The sequence below is a fragment of the Phyllostomus hastatus genome, unplaced genomic scaffold (assembly GCF_019186645.2).
Source record: "Phyllostomus hastatus isolate PE091 unplaced genomic scaffold, TTU_PhHast_1.1 phas_scaffold_78, whole genome shotgun sequence".
Lineage (NCBI taxonomy): Eukaryota > Metazoa > Chordata > Mammalia > Chiroptera > Phyllostomidae > Phyllostomus > Phyllostomus hastatus.
This window is the reverse complement of record NW_025334041.1, coordinates 72,528,262-72,553,293: the sequence shown is the minus strand read 5'-3', so window position 1 is coordinate 72,553,293 and position 25,032 is coordinate 72,528,262. Positions and strand designations below refer to the sequence as shown.

Here is a 25,032-nt window from a genome sequence, read left to right as displayed (position 1 = left end):
CACATCACTTGTGCAATCATTTGCACTGCAAGCTGGACTAGCTGTTTGTTTTATTTCATGGAACACTGTTTTTACTTGAGAAAAGAACAGACAAATTATGATTATTTCATCTGGGATATTTGGTGTACATTTTCTTGAAAATGAACTAAGTGAGCCTGTCCAAGGAAAACAATTGACTGTTGCCAATAATGAAAAAAATTTCAGTTTTCAAAAGAAATTTCGAATTTTGGGAGATTTGTATCATTATGAGCTTGACAACTTCTCAGTATTTAAGGACACTTCTGATGGGATCAATGGTGATATTAATGAATGTAATTTTTGGATATTGGATAAGGTATAATGTGTCAACATTTGGAAAATCTGCATTTACCACGTGAATCAAGGTTTTCCAAATGGCTAATGCATGATGTTACAAAATCATTAATTTTTATCTGTAAGGCAGATCATGAATTTTAATTTAACAACATGAAAAGCTTATAGATAAGGTTTCAGATTCCATAGTGCAACACACCTTAGTTATGGCTTGGAGAGTTTTGGTGTAATATCAAAAGAGAATATCCACAATTTTCTTAAAAAGCTATTAAAACACTCCTCTCTCTTCCAATTACATATTGATGTGAAGTAGATTTTCTTCATTTACTTTAACCAAAAACAACAACAACAACAATGGGTTGAATGCAGAAGCAGATATAAAAATTCAGCTGTCTTCTACTAACCCAATCTTAAAGAGAAGTTAATTTCTAATTTGGCAAATATCAATAGATAAGACTTCCATTAAAAAGATTCTTGGAATCCTCAGTAGTTTTTGGAAGTGTTAAGGGGTCCAAAGACCAGAATTTAAGACTAGCTGGTGTAAGCCACCCAGAGTTGTTTCACCTTCCTTGCCTCTGGAATTGGTTCATGGGTGGCTGTAGGAATCAGACTGATCCAAGCAGAGATAATCTCAGGAATTTATTGGCTGGTGGAGGAGAGATGCTTTCCCTTCCTGCTAGACAGGAGCAAGGCAGTAAGTAGCCTTGGAAGTTGCTAAGGCCACTAGTTTAGACTATAGGAAGGGATTATCCTAGGAAAAGAGTAGTGCTATGGGAAGCAGAGAGAGAGGTTAGAAAGAAACCATTTCCTTTCTGACTTTTTTCAGCCAGTATATCAGAACACCCTGCAGCCCATTCTAACTACTTGCTATATATACACATTCCAGTTTTGTGAGCCAATGAAATCCAGTTTAGGTTAGACTAGTTAACCTCAGGTGCCCTAACTGATGCATTATGTACCTGTTTGTACTTATTTTTACCTAAACAAGTACCTAATGTGTCAGATAATATACTTTCTAGGGTTTACTCATTCAGCTGTTATCATTAAAACACAAGTTAGCTTCTAAAGTAAAGTTAGAAGGCAGAGCAGGGTCTCTGAGGAAAGGAACCTAGCAGAGACAAGTGGGGTCTAAAGTGCTAACAATATTTTTGAGAGCAATAAAGAACACTGGCATGTGATATTGAACAGCAAGATTATAGCAGATTTTTAATTTTCTTCGCTTTTATGTATTACTCAAATTGGACAGCATGAGCACATATTACTTTTATTTTATGGAAAAACTGGAACTATATATTTTTTTAAGATTTTATTTATTTATTTTAGAGAGGGGATGGGAGGAAGAAAGAGAGAGAGAGAAACATCAATGTGTGGTTGCCTTTCAAGCACCCCTACTGGCCCGCAATCCAGGCATGAGTGCTGACTGGGAATCCAACCAGTGACCCTTTGGTTTGCAGGCTGGCACTCAATCCACTGAGCCACACCAGCCAGGGCTATATTGTTACTTTTTTAATAGTCCACTGAATGGGCTCAGAGGGCAGGTTGGGATTGGGATATGCCAAGAGAATTCTTGGGCTAAAATTGCTAGCAGGAAGGAAAGATCTAAAAGGAGTGTAGATGGGCCCAGAAAACAAAATTCCTTTCATTTACAGTTTGCCAAGAGTCAGTCTCAGTCCTGTCTGGTGTTGCTCAGAGCATTGAGTGGAAGTCTGTGAACCAAAGGGTCGCCAGTTTGATTCTCATGCTGGGGCACATGCCTTGGTTGCAAGCTAGGTCACCAATTGGGGGTGCATGAGAGGCAACCACGCACTGATGTTTCTTCCCCTCTCTTTCTCCCTCTCTTCCCCTCTCTCTCTAGAAATAAATAAATAAAATATTTAAAAAAGAGTCAACCTCAAAGATTCAAATTAATAAGCAAGAATCCCTAAGGGTTAAGGAATCATTAAGTATGCCTCAAACAAATCAATGGTAACAGTTGCAGTTTGAAAAAAAAAAAAAGAGAGGGAGGGGGAGGCCAATGTGCACATTATGTCAACACGGGAAAAGGCTTAAGACATAATATTAAGTGAAAACAAAAAATAGGACATAGATTATATGCAAACTTCTATCATGTGGCCCAAACCTGGAAGAGAGCTTGGAAAAAGGAAACAGTTGTGGTGTTAGGATGGTGGGATCATGAGTAATCCTTTCTTCCTTTTAAAGAAATGTCCTTTCATGTTGTTATACTATTTTTGTTACAATAAATAAAAATGAGAACAATCATTGGTTCGAATTACTGAGGTCTTGGAGTCCTTTCCAGATGGAGTGTTTCTTGAGACAGCCAAATGACTCTCATCTGACACCAAGACAAAAGCTGTGATTTCCCCAGGACCTGTCATTTTCCAAACTGTTAGGGGTGATGCTAATGTGACTATTTTATAGGTGGCCAGAGGAAGGAAAGGAGGATTGAGGATGTTTGTAAAGTAAGGGATCAGGAATCCCTCTACCACTGCCTTGTTGGGGGGGCGGTTCTGGCCAAGCCATGGACTTCATCTTTTTCTCCTGATGGGCTTCCCCTTTTGTTCAGCTCCCATTCTCATCTTTTCCTGAGATGCTGTCTTTCCTTCAGAACCCGAGGGGGCTGGAGCACAGCTGCAGCCAACAGACACAGACTCTGTCTGCTGTCCCAAATCACAAAGGAAGTCAATCAATCCCTTGAGGTTTCTCTAGGAATGTTTCCTGTGATCAGTCAAGGGAAAAGCAGGAGTGAAACAAACAAGGAGGAGAAAGAGACAAAAACATCAGGCAGGGAAGGCTTTCTCTTGGCAAAGGGAGGCTCAGATTGAAGAAATAGTTCCACGCAGATTAAATTCTTTTGAAAGCCATGGGACACATCTTCAAACATGCAAATTCAGGCCCTCATTCTGTCCATTATGTTAAATTACACAAACACTTGTTGAGTGACTATTATGTGCCAGGTATTATGCTAAGTGTTTACATAAATTAATTCATTGTTATCATCAAAACACTCATTTGAGACAGGCTCTTCTTATTCCCATATCTTATCTAAGGAAGGCAAGGCTTGCAAAAACTCCAGGAAATGAAGTAAACTGCCCAAGTTCTTATGTCTAAGAAGTAGCAAAGCCAGAATTTGAATCTAGGCCATCATACTCTAGAGCCCACATAAGACATGGTCCCTGCCCTGAAGGACCGAATGGTCTAACTGAAGAGAAGGATATCTTAAAACAAATTAACAAAGAAACCAGTGACATGATGAGGTGTAGGAAAACTATTAATTAACAAAGAGCCATGGAAGCTCCTGAGCTCAAGTATACCTCTTGGAGGGAGGTGGAAATCAATTTTGACTAAGAACTGCAAGACAAACAAAAACTTTATTTAGTGGTCTTTTCTTTTCTTTTTTCTTTTTTTCTTTTTTTTTAAGAATTGCAATCCAGGAAACACAGATTTTGGTAGAAAACCAACTATGTTCCAAGGGGAAAAGAAAGGGACACAGTGTATAAAGACAGAAAAAGGGGGGGGGGCTATAAAAAAGATTGTAAGTTGGTTTACAATGCTTCAAACCCAGTACTAGTGGAAGCCAGCCTTGGCTCACAGCATAACCACTCCCAGGGGCCTCTAATCCACCCACAGACAGCTACCAACCACTCAGCCTGAGTGTCAACCCCATCCACTAACTTGCAAATAGCAATCAAGGCTCAACTGAAATAGGAGAGCACATACAATGTACACAAAGGACACCACTGGAGCACCTGATTCAGGTGATCAAGGAGCCTGCACCACTGGGCTCAACAGGACACTTACTACATAAGGCTACTCTGACAAGACTGGAAGATGTAGCAGCTCTACCTAATACATAGAAACAAACACTGGGAGGCAGCCAAAATGAGAATACAAAGAAACATGTCCAAAATGAAAGAATGATACAAAACTCCAGAAAAAGAACTAAACAAAATGGAGGCAAGCAAACTACCAGATGCAGAGTTCAAAATGCTGGTTATAAGGATGCTCAAGGAACTTAGTGAGAACTTCATAAAAGAGATAGTAAGCATAAAAAATGACATAGGAACCATAAAAAAACCAGTAAGAAATGAAAACTATAATAACTAAAATAAAGAACACACTAGAAGAAATCAATGTCAGATGAGATGAAGCAGAGGATCAAATCAGCGATTTGGAAGACAAGGTAGCAGAAAGCATATATCAGTAAAAAGAAGAAAGAATCCAAAAATAAATGAAGATAGTTTAAGGGACCTCTGGGACAATATGAAGTGTAACAAAAGTTGCATTATAGGACTACTGGAAGAAGAGGAACAAGGGTTTAAGAAACTATGTGCAGAAATAATGACTGAAAACTTTCCTACCCTAGTGAAGGAAATAGGCACACAAATCCAGGAGGTGTAGAGAGTCCCAAACAAGATGAACCCAAGGAGGCCCAAACCAAGACCCATCATAATTAAAATACCAAAGGTTAAGAACAAAGAGAATCTTAAAAGCAGTAAGGGAAAAGCAGTTAGTTATCTTCAAGGGAGCCCCCATAAGATTGTCAGCTAATTTCTCAACAGAAACTTTGCAGGCCAGAAAGATTTGGCATGAAATATTCAAAGTGATGAAAAGGAAGGACATACTACCCAGCAAGGCTATCATTTAAGATCAAAGAAGAAATAAAGAGCTTCACAGATGAGAAAAAGCTAAAGGAGTTCATCACCGACAAATCAGTATTACAAGAAATGTTGAAATTCTTTAAGAAGAAACAAAAAAGAACAAAAATATGAATGATAAAATGGAAATAACTACATATCTATCAACAATTATTTTAAATGCAAATTAATTAAATGCTTCAATCAAAAGACATACTTCATCATGGCTGAAGGGATAATAAACAAGACCCTTACATATGCTGTCTACAAAAGACTCAATTCAGATCAAAAGACACACACAGATAGAAAGTGAAGTATGAAAAAAGATATTTCATGAAAAATGGAAATGAAAAAAAAGCTGGAATAGCAATACTTAGACAAAAATAGAGTTTAAAACAAAGGCTATAATAAGAGACAAAGAAGGATATTCTATAATTATAAAATAAATGATCCATCCACTCCTCAGTATTTCCCTAATTAAACCCAAAACACTAATTTGAAAAGAAATATGCGCCTCTATGTTCATAGCAGCATTATTTACAATAGCCAGGATTTGGAAGTAGCCAAAGTGCCCATTTATAAATGAGTGTATAAAAAAGCCGTAGTACATTTACACAATGAAATACTACTCAGCCTTAAAAAGAATGTAATCTAACCATTTGCTACAAATGTATTGACCTATACTGTATTATGCTAAGTGAAATAAGTCAGAGAGAAAGAAAAATACCATGTAATTTCATTTACATTGGAATCTGAAGAACAAAACAAACAAACAAAACAGAAACAGACTCATACAGAGGGCAAACTGATGGTTGCCAGATTTGAGGGATTTGGGAGGCTGGGTAAAAAAGGTGAAGGGATTAAAAAGTGCAAATTGGCAGTTACAAAATAGTCATGGGATGTAAAGTACAATATAGTGAATATAGTTAATTATAATAACTATGTGTGGTGCCAGGTGGGTACTAGACTTACTAGGGAGATCGTTTCATAAATTATATAAATGTCTAGCCACCGTGCTGTACACCTAAAACTGATATAAAATAGTACTGAATGTCAACTGTAATTTAAATATAAAAAAATTTTAAAGGAAAACAAAAAGAAAAAGAAGAAACACCAGCTGCCCTCAATGAGAATGCATAATTAGGCTCTTCAAACCAGACTTTGCAGGAAGTATTAAGGCCTATTTCTGAGGCAGTGACTTTATGTCCTCCATATATTTGGTGATAATAAACTTCAGGTGCTCTGTTTTGGGGGGTCAGGATTGAAAGGTTAGCATGGGATCGATTCTTCCAAGTTTTCCAGTTGGGATTCCCTAAGAGATAGATTTCATTTATATTCCAGTAAATACTAGATTTTTTATCTAGTCCCAAAGTAGTATTTGGGAGTAGAAGGACATCTTCTTTTTAGGGTTGAGTGACGTTATTCCCTGAATTTTCCCACATTAGAGTTGCAGTGCAAGAAGTAACATGGTAGTTATTTAAGGCCCACTGCAATGTAAACTCATGCTCATCTGAATCATACGAAAGAGTATAGTCACACATTTTCAAAGGGACAAAATCCAAGATTCTGCCTGATCCATTTACTTTCTCAAAGCAGACAAGCTGTCAGTAAGAGTCAAGATTGTATTTATGGGTATCCCCTTGTGGACTGGGGGAAACTTATGGATGAATCTGGCTGCAGGGAGATCATGTGTTCCATCATTTTGTGAGGTTTCCAAATAAAGCAGGACTTTTAAAATACAGCTTTATGTCCAATTGGGTTTTGTAAGCTTTCAAGGCTTAAAGGTCTTGGATGACTATTCAAAAGTTAGTTAAATTGCAGATTTCTGGCCAAGATGGAGGCATAGGTAGATATACTTTGCCACCTCATACAACCAAAAGAAGGACAACAACAAATTTAAAAACAAAAAACAACCAGAACTGCCAGAAAATCACACTTTATGGAACTCTGAAAACCAAGGAGTTAAAGAAGGAACATTCATATAGACCAGTAGGAGGGGTGGAGATGGGCAGCTGGCACAGAGAGAATTCAAAGCTGAGCAGCAGCTGGGGCAGGCAAAGCAGTGGCTGGAGGACTGGGTGAGGCAGCAGCTGTTGGAGCAGACAGTCCCACATTTGTGTGTAGATAAACTGGGAGGGACAACTGAGGAGCGAGATAGACTGCACAACCCAGAGTTCCAGTGTGGGGAAATAAAGCCTCAAAACCTCTGATTAAAAAAACCTGTGGGGGCTGAGGCAGCACTAGAAGCTCCCAGCTTTATAGGAGAGGTTGTTGGAGAGACCCACATGGTCCTAGAGAGTACACCACCCAGGAATCAGCACCAGAAGGGCCCAATTTGCTTGTGGGTAGCAGGGGAAGTGCCTGAAAGCCACTGAGAGCTGAGCAAGTAGCATTGTTCCCTCTCGGACCCCTGCCCCACATACAGCACCACAGTGCAGGGACATGGGTTGCCTCTCCCTGGCAAATACGTAAGGCTCCACTCCTTACTATGAAACAGGTGCACCAAGACAAAAAAAAATATGGCCCAAATGGAGGAACAGATAAAAATTCCAGAAAAAATACAACTAAGCAATGAAGAGATAGCCAACCTATCATATGCAGAGTTCAAAACACTGGTAATCAGGATGCTCACAGAAATGGTTGAGTATGGTTACAAAATAGAGGAGAAAGTGAAGGCTATGAAAGGTGAAATAAAGGGAACCAATAGTTAAGGGAAGGAAACCCAGACTCAAATCAATGGTTTGGAGCAGAAGGAAGAAATAAACATTCAACCAGAACAGAATGAAGAAACAAGAATTTAAAAAAATGAGGAGAGGCTTAGGAACCTCCAGGACAACTTTAAACATTCCAACATCTGAATCATAGGGGTGCCAGAAGGAGAAGAGGAAAAGCAAGACATTGACAACTTATTTAAAAAAGTAATGAAGGAGAACTTCCCCAATCTGGTGAAGGAAACAGACTTCCAGGAAGTCCAGGAAGTTCAGAGAGTCCCAAAGAAGTTGGACCCAAGGAAGCACACACCAAGGCACATCATAATTACATTAGCCAAGCTTAAAGATAAGGAGAGAATCTTAAAAGCAGAAAGGGGAAAGGACACAGTTGCCTACAAAGGAGTTCCCATAAGACTATCAGGTAATTTTTCAAAAGAAAATTTACAGGCGAGAAGGGGCTAGAAAGAACTATTCCAAGTCAAGAAAGGCAAGGACCTACATCCAAGATTACTGTATCCCGCAAAGCTATTATTTAGAATGGGAGGGCAGATAAAGTGCTTCCCAGATAAGGTCAAGTTAAAGGGGTTTATCATCACCAAGCCCTTATATGAAAAGTTAAAGGGGGTTATCTAAGAAAAAGAAGGTAAAAAACATGAACATTAAAATGACAAGAAACTCACAACTATCAACAACTGAACCTGAAACAAACAAACAAATAAACAAACAAAAAACTAAGTAAACCACTAGAACAGGAACAGAGTCACAGAAGTAGAGATCACATGGAGGGTTATCAGTGGGGATCGGGAGGGGAGAGAATGGGGGAAAAGGTATAGGGAATTAGAAGCATAAATGGTAGGTACAAAATAGACAGGGGGAGGCTAAGAATAGTATAGGAAATGGAGAAGTCAAATAATTTATATGTATGACCCATGAGCATGAACTAAAGTGGGGGAATGATGGGGGAGGTACAGGGTGGAGGAGAATAAAGGGGAGGAAAAAATGGGACAATTGTAATAGCATAATCAATAAAATATAGATAAAAATAAGAAAAAGAACAAAAGTTAAATTGGTGCTGTTGGGTAATCACTGGATGGCAATAGCAAAACGCTATTGAAGGACAAATAAGGTAGTCATTTCAGGAAGCAGACATAAATCTGATTGTGTTCATCTTAAAATTAGACTAAAAGAACTAGGAAAAGAAAGAACATTTTCTTCAGCATTTTGTTCAGGCACAAATTAGGTTATGATAGCAATATAATCAGTAAATGAAACAAAGGTGGTCAAAAGGAAGACCAAGTACAAGGTTTTCTGGGTAGAATCTTGTATGACTGGCCTGGTCTGAGGTCTTGGGACAGCCAACCACATCAGGAGCTGTCTGCTTCGATCCAGTGAGAACTCCAGTGGTGGTGTTGGGTTGTTTAGAGATTTTCAACTTAAGATCAAGATCTGCAATAGGCTGAGATGACCATTTAGGTGTGGCTTTCCTTTTTAACTGAGACATGTGAAAGCATGCATCAGTGCCCTTAAATTTAGCAGCATAAGGGTCAGTATGTAGTACTTGATGTGGCTTTTTCCATGGAGTTGGTGTTTCCAGTAGACATTATTTGGGGATTGGAGATCATGATATTGTAGATCTTCATCTCCTGGGAGTGAAATATAGAATGATCACTCCATGAGCTGTTAGTTTTAGGGGCCCTTATAAGTTCTTCACAGTAGATCAGGAGGTCTGCTTTCGTCAGTACAAGTTCATACATTCTTTGATCTAATTTTATGGGTCTGCCAGTAATAATTTCAAATGGAGACAGTCTGTGTTTGCTGAAGGGCACAGATCTAAGGTTGAACAGTACCAAGGGAAGAGCCTTTGGCCAAGGCAGATTAAAAGACTGTATGAGTTTTGTCAGTTGAGTTTTGATCCTTTCATTAGCCCATTCTACAAGATCTGAGGCCTGGGGATGATAAGCACAATGAAGAATGATGAGGTTGATGGGGTTAGAAACTGATAGGCTCCAGTATCTACTAGACCTTGGTTATCTTACTCCTAATAGTTTGATCAATTTATCCTCAAGAATTAATTAGAAGCATGGGATGAATCCCCTTTTGCTGGAAGGGGATTTTTGTTTGTTTTAAATCAGTACAACTGCTGTTTTTGCTTCCAGTATTTACATCTTATCACTTACATACACAGTACTTTCTGAGACATAATTAATGCTTCAGTCTTTCCTACTATTAAGTTTTGTTAATCTTCAACATACACCAAACTGACCAATGAGGTTGGCTGCATTTGATTGACTGAAGACTATTGAAGAAAACAGATCACTTGGAAACCAAAATCTCAGTCAGTAGTGATTCTCCATCATTTCCCGCCTGTCATCTGAACTCTAGCTCAAGAACACAAGGATTCAAGCCCTGGTGTTAGTTAGGATAGAGGTGGAGGGTGTTAGTTAGGGTAGAGGTGGAGGGTCTTGCTGGTCCTCAGTAAGAGCGGCTTCATCCTACTCCTCACTCATCTCGTTGGATAGCAGGCCCACCGAGGTCTTCGCTGCCTCCTTCACTCTGCTCCTCACTGTGATCTTCACTGGGCTCCATAGTGTGTTCCAGGTTGTTCTCCAGAAGTGTGGTAGAATTGCTACCACCTTCTTCAGCCATCTTATTTAAGGGCTGGGAAGGAGGCGGTATGGGAGTGTCAGACTGCATGATGCTTTCAATAGAAGAGATGGGACCTTTGGTTAGAGTATTATCCGTGACAATCTCATTTTGAGGCAAAAACTTTTCCATAAGTTTCCACTGAATGATGCTCATGTCTTTTCCACCAGTTGAAATCAAGTGACTGTTATTATGAGTAAAACTGACACTGGTGACATGACTGCTGTGGGCACTGTACTTGTGACTAGGAGCCTTTGCTTTGGAGCAGGGATACAGATAGACTTTGCAAAAGTCATCAGCAACAGCTATCACCTTCCTATTGTGGGGTCACACCAGTGTGTTGATATCTGTCCTATCAGATCCTTCTGGCCAGATACCAAAGACTTGAAAGTCTAGTACACAGGTGTATGTTGTCCAGTCAATGTACTTACACTGCAATCAATTCCTGATTAGTTTGCCACCACTTGGAATGTCCCAGTACAGTATTTCATAGTCTGAGTTAGGTATTATATACTTGTTGTCTGGGGACCAGTCAAGGTGTGTGATAGAGCTGGAATGTTCAGTGCACTTTCCTTATCTGCTATATTTTCTTCCATTTTCTGAGACTACATAGAGGTAAATAAAATTGTTATGAGATCCTACATCCATCTACTGAGTAGCGCATCACAGAGAGCTGTTCATTCCCATCTGTGTGGAGACAAGATCTCTGGTTTCTGCATCCAGAGCAAACCACCTGCCTGAGTGCATTCCTATGGCCACCACTGTGCCACATGGATGAAAATCTGCACACTGTCCTGGCTCATCCATGAGCCTCGTCCATTCCAGCCTGTGTTCCACTGAGTTTCACATGCACCTTTCTATCCTGAGCACAAGTCAAGAGCAAATCTTTGAAAGAATGTGTGTCAAGACCCCAAAGCTCATCTGTATGACATTGGAGTTCCATTTGGAGGCCATCATTAAATGTACCCCATAAAATAAAGTTTTGTGATGTGCCTACTAAAAATTGATCTGCCTTTCCTTCTGCTACAGCTCTGATTGTTCCATACTGATCGGGAACCTCAATTTCTCTCTCAGCGTTCAGATCATGATCCCACAGAATTACTTTCCTGCCCTTCCCTCCTACAGTTAAGAACATCCCATTTCTCATCTGACAAAGTGTGAACACACTGCCCTTATGAGCTTTGATCTGTTTGCTGATCTGATAAACACCTTTAGGTCCTTTCCCAGGTATGGGTTCTACAGTAGTTTTGCTCCATATAAGTAGGACTCCACCAGAGTCTCCAGTTAGGACACCTCCATGCCCCCAAAATGCTAAACACTGCACAAATTTTGGTTTTTCATATTTTCCCCAAATTCCCTGTTCCCTTGTTAGTGAATTGCCACTGCAGGTCCAGAAAAAATATGAGATTTGCCACATGTTATTATGGTATTTGCATCTGTTGGATGGAACTCCACAGCCAAAACAACTTCATTTGTTGTCTTTATTTCTGCTGCTTTTGACTTTTTCTGCCAATCCCACATAGTAAGCATGTGCTAATTGGCGTTGTCAATAATATATAGATGAACGCGCAAGTCTGCTTTTGAAAAATCCAGGCATCCTACTCCACGCTCAAAAGTTCCAAGTCCAATAATCTGCAGTGTGGGTAGACTAACTGAACCCCACACTCTGACATGGGCTTGCAGAGGTCTTCCATCTTCATCTACTCTAGCTATCTGTCCAGTTGCAATCCTAATTTTGTCAGGGTGTACAGAAAGGCATTTCACACAGTCTGTATGACCCAGGTAGTGTCATTGAGTTCTTTCCTCATAATTAAATAGTACTATTACTGATGCTATGAAATAAACTATTTCCCCAGTAGGAAGAAGGTAAACATTAGCTCAACAGTCCTTTCCTTGATAACCATTGGCCACTCCAGTTTGGAAGGGGAAACTTGGGTGGGAATCCTTGAGGAGAATTCACAAATTTTATGGGCTGTTAGCCTTGTAATTGACTTTTGAGTTTTAAACAAATTTTTCCCCAATATCCTGGCTTTTTGGTAATAATTATAAAGTTATAAATCACCTTTGAATGGTGATTTGTCTGGGGACCTTAAAAGGCAGCCTTATACCATTGTAGCTGTTGTAGGCTCATTACTTGAGTTGTCTGAAGTTAGGAATTTAAGGCTGGTGCAGCTTTCTTTTTGGTATCTTTTTGGATAGCTCCAGAGAGCTGCTCAGCATAGTTCACTGATTCATGGGTTTGCATGGAGGTCCAATAAAACTGTATTTTTTTTCTTTTTACATGTTGTTCAAGTTTGTCTTGTATCCCCTCCACAAAAGCTGAATTATAAAGCTTTGAAGTGTCATCATGAACTACATCTAAGCTGACATACTTAAAAATCTATCTTGATAATAAAAAAGAGTTTCATCGGGCTTTTAAACATACTTTTGAATTTTACAAGTATTCTAATGAATAACTTGAGGAAAAGCATCAGATACTTTCTCATAAAGCTGTTCAACCAGCTTTGAAGCTTCATTCATGGCTTCTTGTTCCTGAAGGGGGAAGTTTCTCGGAGGGTTTTGCCATCCCACCTTGATTAGTCATTCTCTGGCATGTCCTTCTCTTATGAGCATATGGTTGAACTGATAGAGATCAGAGAATGCTGGCTCATGTGCTTGGATAGTGGACAGAAATTCTCTTGCAAACCCAATGGGATCCACTTTAGGATTAAGAAAATCTTTAGTAATGGCGTGGAGCTCAGTTTTAGTCCATGGGATGTAAGAAATTAGGGGTTGTTTTCCTGGGCCCGATTCATCCAATGGTTTAACTTTAAATGAGGTGGTAAAGGCAGGCATCTCTGACTCCTCATTTTAAAAAGGAAGTTCATTGAGTGAAGGATAAAGAGAGAAGGACAGACAGGCAGCAAAGGAGCAGAAGGTACAATGAAATATCAGAATAACATTTAGTAGTTGTCTCAAGTTCAGTAAGCCTCTGAGACAACTCAGAATTTGCTTTGGTTAATTTAGAATTTATTTCTTGGAGGGAAGCAAGGTTTGAATCACTTATGTGTAGAGTAGCCACAAAAATGCCAGTTGAAATATGTTTCTTATTCAGTTTGCTTAGTTTTGTAGTTTGTTCCCAAATGACTACACAGGTAGACTAACTTGGGAATTTCAAAAGAACCCCAAGTTGGCTGGTTCAACTTTAAATCTACCTGGTTAATTATGGTCCAGAGAGACATAAAGTTGCAGGACGAGGGCCCATAATTTTTGTACATAAATCCAGCAGGAGTTCCAGAAGGTTCAGCAGCCATTCCATTAGAAAGTGAAAATTCCCATTTTTTAAAAGAGTAGTTACCCAGCAGACAGGTGGTTAAAATTCTGTAGACAAAAAGTCAGCAGCAGGACACCCAAATAGAGCCTGAACATAAACCAAGGTGGGAGGTTTGAGTACAGGAGGACTTACCACAATGATCTGTGACCAGTGGGGAGGTGAGAGAGTGCATGGACTTGTGTAGATGCCTTACTCAAATCTGTGGAGGCACCAGAGGAGGAAATGAGTCACTCTGGATTCCATTTCTCTCATATCATGTAATAGAAATCAATTTTGACCAAGAACTACAATACAAACAAAAACTATATTTGGAGGTCTTTTTAGGAATTACAATTGGAGAGATACAACTTTAGATAGAACCCCTAACTGTGTTTTGAGGGAGAAAGAAGGAACAGAATTTATAAAGACAGAAAAAGAGGAGTTTTCAAAGGAATTACACAAGTTACTTTGAAAGAACTGTGATTAGTGCTGGTAAGCTGACTTACTGTATGCTATATGTGTTTAATTGCTTATGTCTGTTGCTAGGTGAAAATTTTATTTTTTAATAGAGTTCAGTGATGCAGAGTCCATTCCAAGAACTGTATTAGAATACAGCCATTTGGTTTAGCCCAGTTCAAAAGTTTAGTTTCACACTAAGGGGTCGAGTTAGCTCAACTTCCCAGAGGCCTCCTGGCTCCATTTTAAATTGTTCTCTTGACAATACCAACTCAATTTTGATGGAGTTTTTCTCCACAGATGAAACTTGAATTTGTCTTTGAAGGATGAGATAGATATATTGGTAGGTACATTAGTTTAAGGTTGTATTAGCTTTTTTATTGCTGCATAACATTACCACAAATTTAGCAGATTAAAACAACAAAAATTATCTCACAGTTTAAGTATGGATATATTGCAACTGCATTCTCTGCTCATGGTTTCACATAACTGAAATCAAAGTGTTATACAGGATTGCAGTTCTCAGGTAGTCTCCAAGTCCTCACTTGAGCTCACTGGTTTGTGGCAGTTACAGGATTGAGGCCCTCAGTGTTTTTGGTAGCTGTCAGCGAAGGACCACCCTCAGCTTCTAGTGGCTGCTCATAGTTCCTTGCCGTGTAGCCTGACAGGAAGTTCACATCATGGATGCTTGTTTTCTTCTAGGCTAGCCAGAGAACAACTCCATGACGTTCTCTTCTACTACCATCAGGAAAAAAAACAAAAACAAAACAAAACAAAACTCTACTTTTCAAAACCTCTTGTGATGAAGTCAGGCCCACCCAGATAATTTACCAATTTAAAATCAACTGATTTGGAATGTTAATTACATCTGCAGAATTATTTTACAGCAACACCTAGATTAGTGTTTTATTGAATAACTGGGAGGAAGTGTGCATACATCAGAGGCTAGGAATTTGGGGACCATTTTTATAATTCTGCTATAATTGGCAGTAAAATTTAACAAATGGAGATGATGAAGATCAACCAAGGAAGAGGAAATAGGATAAGCAAAGGATTCTGGGAGACTGCTGGAAAATGAAGAAAGAAAAGTGAGCCATGTTTCCAACAACATAATAGACTAGATCTTTTTTTGGGGGGGACGGGGGATAGGAGAGAAAGATGTAAAGCAATATTGAAACAATTTTAAACTCCAGACTATTTCATAATTACAGTATAATTTGTAAAATATCTAAGTATTTGGGTGCCCACCATGTAGATTTAGAGAAAAAATTACCAGTAATTCTCACTGTTCATATCATCCCCAGAGTCGGAGTCTTCCTACATTTCGTGTTAACTCCTCCTTTGCTTTTATTTATGCTTTACCACTTATCTATACATAGCTAAACAATAGACTAGATCTTGAAAAAAAAATCTGTCAAGTAAAAAATCCCTAAAATCCTAGAGAGACACTATGAAAAACATTTTTACAGCAAAGTTGAGTTGGTAAGAATGGGAGGAAACTGCTCAGAGGCAAAAAAACAAGTAAGAAGAAGAAAGTATAAATCCAGAGAGGTCAGCGGAAGCCAGAATTTGCCTTGGAGCCATCTGCTAATCGTGGCTAAGTGGGCAGAGATGAGATCCTTATGCATACCTAGAACCCTCAGGGTGGAAATTTCAGTGGGCGTAGGCAGATCTTGCTCCCCAGGGGAAATAGTGGGATACCCGCCATAGACGATTACTTGCTTTAAGATACCTGATTTTAGTTCAGAATGAAACTAAAATAAACATAAAAGTTGCCCCTGAAATTCCCAATTCAAAAGGCTGCACTCATGTTTAGATTTGGGGCTAGAATTCATACCACATTTGTGACCAAAAATTTTTTTAAGTGGTCCTAAATTGATAGTTCCTTTGGGCACCTGTAAAAAGCAAATCACTTCTAGGGACATGCCTTTTAGATCAAGCCTAAGACAATTCCCACAAAGTTCTAAGGAGTTTGACTTTGAGATTTAAAATACCACAATACACATAAGGAAAAAAGCCACTATATGTGAAAGTCAGCCGAATCTTGTCGAATAAAATGAAGACTCAGACCCACAAAGCCTACAGAGAATGGAACTAGGAGATTCAAAAATATCAAATAAGTTTGTTTAATATGTTTTTGGAAATAAAAGAAGGTATTGAAAGCATGACTAAGAAATAAAGAAGCAGAAGACTATCAACAATAATAACTCAGTAGACAGGTGAAATGATAGAATAAAGAGGTAAATATAGAACTAGTAAATTAGAACATACAAAGAAATTACCTAAAATGCAGCACCAAAAGAAAAAAGGTTATAGAAAAAATGAGATCAAGAGGCTTGAAGGATAGAAAGAGTAAGTCAAAATCAAGTACATGTCTGACAAGATTTCAAGAAAGAAAGAAAGAAAGAAAGAAAGAAAGAAAGAAAGAAAGAAAGAAAGAAAGAAAGAAAGAAAGACTGAAGAAATAATGACTGAAAAATTTCCAGAACTGATAAAAAAACACGCACAGTCCTCAGTTCAGGAATCCCAACAAATTATAAGCAGAAAAATTAACAGAAATTCTAGATACATCAGAAGAAATTGCAGAATGCTAAAGATAAAAAAGGAATCTTAAAAGCAGTTGCAGAGAGAAGACATATTACCTACAGAGAGAAATAGCAATTAGGCTGAAAATTGCCAGAAGTACAAAGTCCTGGGAAAAAGTAACTGTCAACCCACAACTGTACAAATAAGAAAATCATCTTTCAAGATCCATGGCAAAATTAAAACATTTTCTGATAACAAAACATCAATTAGCATATCCTAAGTAATGGAATTTCTAAGAGACATATATTAGAGTGAAGGAAAATAATCTTGGGAAGCCAGAGATGCCAGAAATTGTCTAGCAATCAAGGGCATAGGCAAAAGAGTTGAAAAGTAAAACTTGATTCTGAGAAAACAACCAGCTTAAATGCACAAAACCATGAAGATTATTTGTGTGCATCCTAATATTGGGAGAAAAACATGCATAGAGGAGCATTGGGAGACTAGGACCAGATTTTGAAAGATTTACCAGCCTAAGGCATTTGGACTTTATTCTCCTAGCGGGAGAAAGGAATTGAATTTTTATATTAGAAAAAGATAAGATTAGATGTCTGGGAGGACCAACCAGGTAACCTAAATGAGTGAAGCAGGCTGGGTGTGAGACAATAGAAAGTGGGGACAGTGTGTCTGGACTCTGAGAGCTGGAGAGACCCACCTAAAGGGGACAGCCAGCTCTTGCCATGTGGCGACTAAGCACCCTGTTGCCAGATCTTTAGATTTTTCCCAAGAGGCTAGAAATCTGGATTTTTAGGTCAGTTCCCTCAGTTCTTAAAAGTTCACAACAAACTCAATTATTATTATTATTAAAGATTTTATTTATGTATTTTTAGACAGAGGGGAAGGGAGGGAGAAAGTGAAAGAAACATCGATGTGTGGTTGCCTCTCATGTGCCCGTACTGGGCACCTGGCCTTCAATTCAGGCCTGTGCCCTGACTGGGAATCAAACCAGCAACCCTTTGGTTTGAAGACTGGTGCTCAATCCACTGAGCCACACCAGCCAGGACAATTATTTTTTTTTAAATTTCAGTGCAGATGAACAATGTATGGGTGAAACAAAATTTCCACACAGAGGGTCTGAAAGTTTGTGACCTCTGGATGCAGGAACTTGAGAGGTTGGTCCCCGGTTCCTTCTGCCTCTTCAAAAATCATCTTGTCTAGTCGGATGTGGTTTTGTCTTACTCAAGGATGCTGTTAGGTCCTCTTAGCCAGAGACCTCATCTCTCTTCATTCCACAGGATAGAGCATATTGCTGGGCTTTTAGAGGGTAGGACAGACAAACCGGTAAGAAATTAGCTCTCTTCTTCCCCCTCCAAGTTTCATTCTCAAAAAATTGAAGGTATTGTTTCTTGCCTCTACCCCATCAACATTGCTGTACCCTAGGGATTTGGGTTTCCCTTGCCTTTGCTCTAGTGGGTGGTCTAGAGAGGCTCCTTGGCCTGGGGTTGGTACAAATGTTACCATTTACTTTTATGTCTGGCTCTGGACATCTGCTGCTCCAGGGTCCACAGGGATGCCCTCAGCACACATTGCTCAGCCATAGTTTTGACCACAGGAGCTCTAGCTTCCTGCACAGCTGTGGCATTTAGTTCTCAGCACCTAGGCATCCATAGACATCCTTGTAGAAGGTCCTCTACTTCCTAGGTCATTTTAGGCAAACTGGCATAGGTCTCAATCTCTCTAGGAAGTTATCCACTCACACTCAGAGTCTGGACATTTAGATAAGAACTTGAGTTTAGGATTCCTGCTGAAACTTTCCACTTTGCTTCTCCTGGGGCACCTTTTAAAATGACCACTTACAATTAAGTCTGTGAAAAGGTAGGACCTGTTCTCTAACCACCTTATAAGTAACAGGTGATTGCCACTCTGCTCTCTATCTCCTCCTCACTCATGGCCTAGGGTGGAAAACTGCCCTTTCCAGGCTCAATGGCCCCTCCCAGTTCTCTGACTCCACTTTCATTAGGTGAGTGTATTGAAATTTGGGCTTCAATCAAAACAACCCTGTGGATTTCACTTCCCCAAAGTGGAAGCTCATGGGCATTTGTGAAAGATTTGTGGAAGCTCCACCAAGAATGGAAATTGAGGAAGGTGGGGGAAAGGAGTCGGTGGAAATGGAAGAAATTACCAAGCCTTCAATCATCAGGGACACGTCACCTTTGCTTATCCCGAAGGGCACTTCTTCTTTTGTGGCCAATTTTACTAAGTTCAACGGGGAGAAAAACCACAGACTTCCATTTTTCATATACTTAAAATTGTTTACTGAAGTATAAGAGACCTACCACACAGTTTAAAAATCATAAATGTACAGTTCAGTGACTTGTCTCTCAGTGAGCATTCCATGTCAGAAAACAGAAGCACGCCTGCCTTCCCGAAGCATGCTGCACGGCTCCCCCCCCCCCCCCCACGTCACGACCCTCACCCTGCTACTGCAATGGCGGCCACTCTTCTGACTTCCACCCCTTAGATCTGTTTAGCCTGTTTTTGAACTTTATACGGAAGAAATTTTACATTACAGACCATTTGTGTCTGGCTCATTTCACTCGACCTATTTGACTTTATGTATGTTGCTGCATACAGTTTAAATTTGTTCATTTTCAATGCCACACATTGTAAATATGTCACAAGTTTTTTACCCCCTAGATGGACATTTGGCTTGTTTCAAATTGGAGACTATAACAAACTGTGCTGCTGTGAATGTGCGTGCTCATGGTGACCTTTTCCTTTTTTTTTTAATCCTTCAAGAAGAGGAAGAACAATCTTAAGAGAGTCGGGGAATGATGGGGAGTCCCATGATCACCTCATCATATCTCTCATGATCATAGCATCTTAAAGAACTAAGAAAACCTGAAAGTACACTATCATATTCTTGGTATATTCCAGGTATGGTAAGTCTTCATTTAACGTCATCAATAGGTTCTTGGAAACTGCAACTTTAAGTGAAAAGATGTGTAATGAAACCAGTTTTACCATAGGCTACTTGATATAAACGAGTTAAGTTCCTACAGCATATTTCTGGTCATAACAGCATTACCAGCTTCTTTCAAAAGTATATTTTATTGATTATGCTATTACTTTTGTCCCACTTTGTCCCTCTCCTTTATCCCCCCTCCACCCTGCAATGTCCCTCCATTCAGCATTCCCCACCACCTTAGTTTATGTCCATGGGTCATACATTTAAGTTCTTAGATTTCTCAATTTATTATACTATTCTGTACTTCCCCCTGTCTATTTTGTGCCTACCAATCATGATTCTTATTCCTTGTCTCTATTCCCTCATTCTCCTCCATCCCCACCCCTGCTTATAACCCTCCATGTGATCTCCATTTCTGGAATTCTGTTCCTATCCCAGTTGTTTGCTTAGTTTGTTTGTTTTGTTTTTTTTAGGCTCAGTTGTTAATAGTTGTGAGTTTCTTGTCATTTTAATGTTCATATTTTTTACCTTCTTTTTCTTAGATAACCCCCTTTAACTTTTCATATAATAAGGGCTTGGTGATGATGAACTCCTTTAACTTGACCTTATCTGGGAAGCACTTTATCTGCCCTCCCATTCTAAATAATAGCTTTGTGGGATAGAATAATCTTGGATATAGGTCCTTGTCTTCCATGACTTGGAATTCTTCTTCCCAGCCCCTTCTTGCCTGCAAGGTTTCTTTTGAGAAATCAGCTGACAGTCTTATGGGAATTCCTTTGTAGGCAACTGTGTCCTTTCCCCTTTCTGCTTTTAAGATTCTCTCCTTATCTTTAAGCTTGGCTAATGTAATTATGATGTGCCTTGGTGTGTGCTTCCTTGGGTCCAACTTCTTTGGGACTCTCTGAACTTCCTGGACTTCCTGGAAGTCTATTTCCTTCACCAGATTGGGGAAGTTCTCCTTCATTACTTTTTCAAATAAGTTTTCAATGTCTTGCTTTTCCTCTTCTCCTTCTGGCACCCCTATGATTCAGATGCTGGAATGTTTAAAGTTGTCCTGGAGGTTCCTAAGCCTCTCCTCATTTTTTAAAATTCTTCAATCTGTTCTGGTTGAATATTTATTTCTTCCTTCTATTCCAAATTGTTGATTTGAGTCCAGGTTTCCTTCCCTTCACTGCTGGTTCTCTGTATAGTTTTATTTACTTTATATAGCCTTCACTTATTTCTTTATTTTGCACCTGTACTCAACCATTTCTGTGAGCATCCTGGTTACCAGTGTTTTGAACTCTGCATCTGACAGGTTGTCTATCTCCTCATTGCTTAGTTCCTTTTCTGGAGGTTTTTTAAAAAATATTTTATTTATTTATTTTTAGAGAGAGGGGAAGGGAGGGAGAAAGGGAGAGAAATAGTGATGTGTGAGAGAAACATTGGCTGCCTCTCGCATGCCCTCAACTGGGGACTTGGCCCGCAACCCAGGCACGTGCCCTGACTGTCAATCAAACCAGCAACATTTTGGTTCACAGGCTGGCACTCAATCTGCTGAGCCACACCAGCCAGGGCTTTTTTCTGGAGTTTTGATATGTTCTTTTTCTTTTTTAACTATTTTATTATTGCTCAATTACAGTTGTCTGCATTTTCTCCTCCCTCTACCCCACCCCATCAAACCCACCTCCCTTCCTTGCTTCCATCCTCCCCCTTGGCTTTGTTCATGTGTCCTTTATAGTAGTTCCTGAAAACCCTTCGCCCCACTGTCCACTCCCCCTTCCCTCTGGCTATTGTTAGATTATTCTTAATTTCAATGACTCTGGTTATATTTTGTTTGCTTTTTTCTTTTGTTGATTATGTTCCAGTCAAAGGTGAGATCATATGGTATTTGTCCCTCACCACTTGGCTTATTTCACTTATACCCTTTGCAACAGCATGGATGGAACTGGAGAGCATTATGCTAAGTGATCTGTTCTTTTATTTGGGCCATATTTCTTGTTTCAGAGCAGCTGTTATGTTGTAAGGGGTGGAGCCTTAGGTATTCACCAGGGTGAAGCAACCAGCTTTGCTATGTTGTGGCCCTGTATGTGGGGGAGGGGTCAGAGAGAGAACAATGCAGCTTGCTCAGCTCTTGCCTGCTTTCAGTCATTTCCCCCACTACTCACAAGCAAATTGGGCCCTTCTGGTGCTGATTCCCAGGTGGGTGGGTTTGTGTATGTTCTAGGATCCTATGGGTGCCTCCAGCAGACTCTCCTGTGAGACTGGTAGTTTCTCCCACCACTGAAACCCCCACAGGTTTTTACAGTCAGAAGTTTTGAGGCTTTATTTCCCCACACTGGAACCCTGGGTCACATGGTCCTTCTCGCTCCAGTTGTTCCTCCAGCTTCTCCACATGCAAATGTGGGAACGCTCACCAGCCACCACCTCACCCGCCTGGTCCTCCAACTGCCACCTTGCCACGAGCGTCCTCTCCACCCTGGCTGCCCATCTCTACCCCTCCCACCAGTCTGGATGAATGTTTCTTCTTTAACTCTTTGGTTTGGGGGCTTCCATACAGTGAGATTTTCTGGAAGTTCTGGTTATTTTTGTTTTTAAATTTGTTGTTGTCCTTCTTTTGGTTGCGCAAGGAAGCAAAGCATATCTACCTATACCATCGTCTTGGCTGGAAGTCTCCCCCAACTTCTGAATAAAGACTCAAAAATTCCAATATTAAATATTGAAACAAATGTGAGCTACACATAACATTTTGGAAAGATTAATAAAAACAAGTAAGACCATTCTTTTCCAGCCCCCTAATTCTAGTTCAGGGTCTCAGGTGGCCAGATCCTCTCTGGCAGCTCAGGCCACAAGCTGGGGCCCAGTCCTGGATGGAACATGCTTCCATCACAGGGCCACTCACATCCACAATGACATTCACTCAGACTGAGCAACACGGACACACCAATCTCACTCATGTGCACTTCTTTGGAATGTGGGAGGAAACCAGAGTCCCCAGAGAAAAACCATGCAGATGGGTAGAATGTGCCACAGATAGTCCTGCCAGAATCGATTTTTCTTTTCTCATCATATTATAACAAAACAATTTTTAATGAAATGAAGTTATTTGAAGACATGTTGTACTGAATTCAGACACTTAGAAACTCAAACGGTGTCAGAGATGGAAGAAACCTTATATATCTTTCAGCCCAGAATTTCTCAAACTTCAGTTTTACAAATTCCTTCTCTGTGATTTTTGTCATGTTCTTGTACCATCTGCACTATCATTTAATATTTTTCTTTCAATTGTCTAATTTTCAATCATTTAAAGACCTGCTTTAGTCTTATCTTAAGCAATAATAGCTGCAAACTCATAGCTTTCATGTGCTAGCTATATTCTTTTTATTACATATTCAAATAAGCATATAATGATTCAAATTTTGTCAGCCTGCCACTTGTGTGAGATATTCTTCATTGCCTCCTTCTAGCCCCTTCCCAGGCCAGCTGTGTCTGGGAAGCTGACCCCTAGACTGCCTCAACCTGCTCTCTGGCTTTGGCTTGTGTTCCGCTGAGAGGCACTGGAGCGTGGCTAGAGGTCAGAGTATTTACTCCCCTGGCCTCTGCCCTGCCTTACCAAATTTGGCAGTAGTTGCATTCTGTATCAAAGACCACTGGTCTGGTCACATGGCTCCTCCTCACAGCTAATAGTTTCATCCCCTTGTCCCTTCATGTCAAGGAGTGATAATAGCTTCCTGATGTTGCAACTCCCTGGCATTTTACCATCTATTGTTGGCTCCCTTAATTGTACCCAACCCTTTATAAACAATCTTTAATGAAGTCCTGTTCAGCTTCCTCCTTCATGGAGCCACCTGTTTCCTGCCAGGAGGGATATGATGTCATACCTTCCTTGTACCGGTACAGATGCTAGCTGAGACCCAGGAGGGAACTCACTTATCCAAGGCCCCACAAGCTGTAATCTCAGAGCTAGGAATGGTTTCCCTGATTCAATGCATTTCTCACCATAGATGTTACTCCGTAGGAGAGAAACCAGTCAGTTCCAAAAACTGTGTCCGTGTTCAATATTGTAAGTCTTCTTACTAATCTCTCTCTATATACACCCTCACCTGTCCTAATCCATTTATTTCTCAGCCCCAGATCTAAGTGGAACACAGCCAGCTCAATTCTTTTCTCCCCTAACACAGTACATGCATATGTCATGCATCAGCTCTTCTGGAGCACATGCCTTTTTTCAGACACACCTGCACTTCATTTCTCTCCTTTGATCATGAACCTTTCCCGAAAACAGGCCAAAGTCCTCACCCAAACATCTCTTCTTCTATAGTCTACTGCCTAACTTTTCCCCTTTATCCAGAAATAATCATTGACTTCCCTGTTAACCCATTACTCAAACTCAGCACTGGCCCGAATAGTAAGTAGTGGTATATGTTTTCTCAACTACATTGTGACTGCTTCTTTGAACGACCACCCTGAATTCCTCTTTCTATCCTCAGCACCCACAACAGAGCCTGACTCAAATAGGTCCTCACAGTGCTATGTTGAATTAAATTGCATTCACTAGGCCATCAAGAACATTAAACGTGAAAGATGTTCTAATGGGTCACAGATGAATTCCTATCCTGGTAATTTTTAACGACTAATTATTTTAAAATAATGTATTGGAGGCCTGGCTGGTGTAGTTCAGTGGATTGAGCACAAGTCTTCAAACTAAAGGGTCACCAGTTGATTCCTGGTCAGGGCACATGCCTGGGCTGTCAGCCGGGTCCCTCCCCAGGTGAGGACATGCAAGAGGCAGCTGATCAATGTTTCTTTCCCTCTCTTTCTCCCTCCCTTTCCCTCTCTCTAAAAAATAAATAAAATTAAAATACATATATTAGAGACATGATCTGAGCCGAGAAGGTTGGGGAGGAGCAACTTCCCAGTCTCTTATTCTTCCCCTGTGAGGCCTGAGGGAAAGGGGTGAGGAAGTAGTCATCTAGTTTCATTTCCGGTCATGGGTCGTTCAGCTGATGTCCCTAGATGGGCAGCATTAGATCTATAAACCTCAGCAATTGTGTGCAAACTGTTGAGTAAGTACTGTGGGGAGAGTGTCAGGATGAGGGGGGTCTCAAAGCTCTCCCTGAATTCCCAAAGGGATCCAGCTCCAAAGTGCACTTTGGCCTTCCTCCTTCCTTCCTTTGGCCTTGAAGATAAAGGAGGTCTTGATGATCCCATGTCTGAGATTGGGTCAAAACACCCACAAGTTGTAAATTGTCCCTTTTGAGCTTTCCCTCTGTGCGTGGATCCCCCACAGGGGCCTTGAGGAAGAAGTGTAGCCTTGACCTCAAGAGGTAGCATATCTGGGACCTAGGTGTTTGAATCCAGAGTTAGGGTCATGTTTCTCCCTTTCAGGTATAGTTCCTAATAGCATGTGTCCAGGGTCTGAGCTTTGGAGACAAGTTCTTTGTGGAGAGTATCAGCTCCCACACAAAGAGCAGCCTCCATGTGTACCATTGACAGTGGGCTCACACACAGGCA

The 25,032-nt window shown here is 40.2% G+C and overlaps 1 pseudogene; it reads right to left on the bottom strand.

Annotated features, from left to right (window-relative positions):
- Positions 1 to 10,098: 10,098 nt before the first annotated feature.
- On the bottom strand, positions 10,099 to 22,009 carry LOC123811287 (annotated as a pseudogene).
- Between the last annotated feature and the right edge of the window lie 3,023 nt (positions 22,010 to 25,032).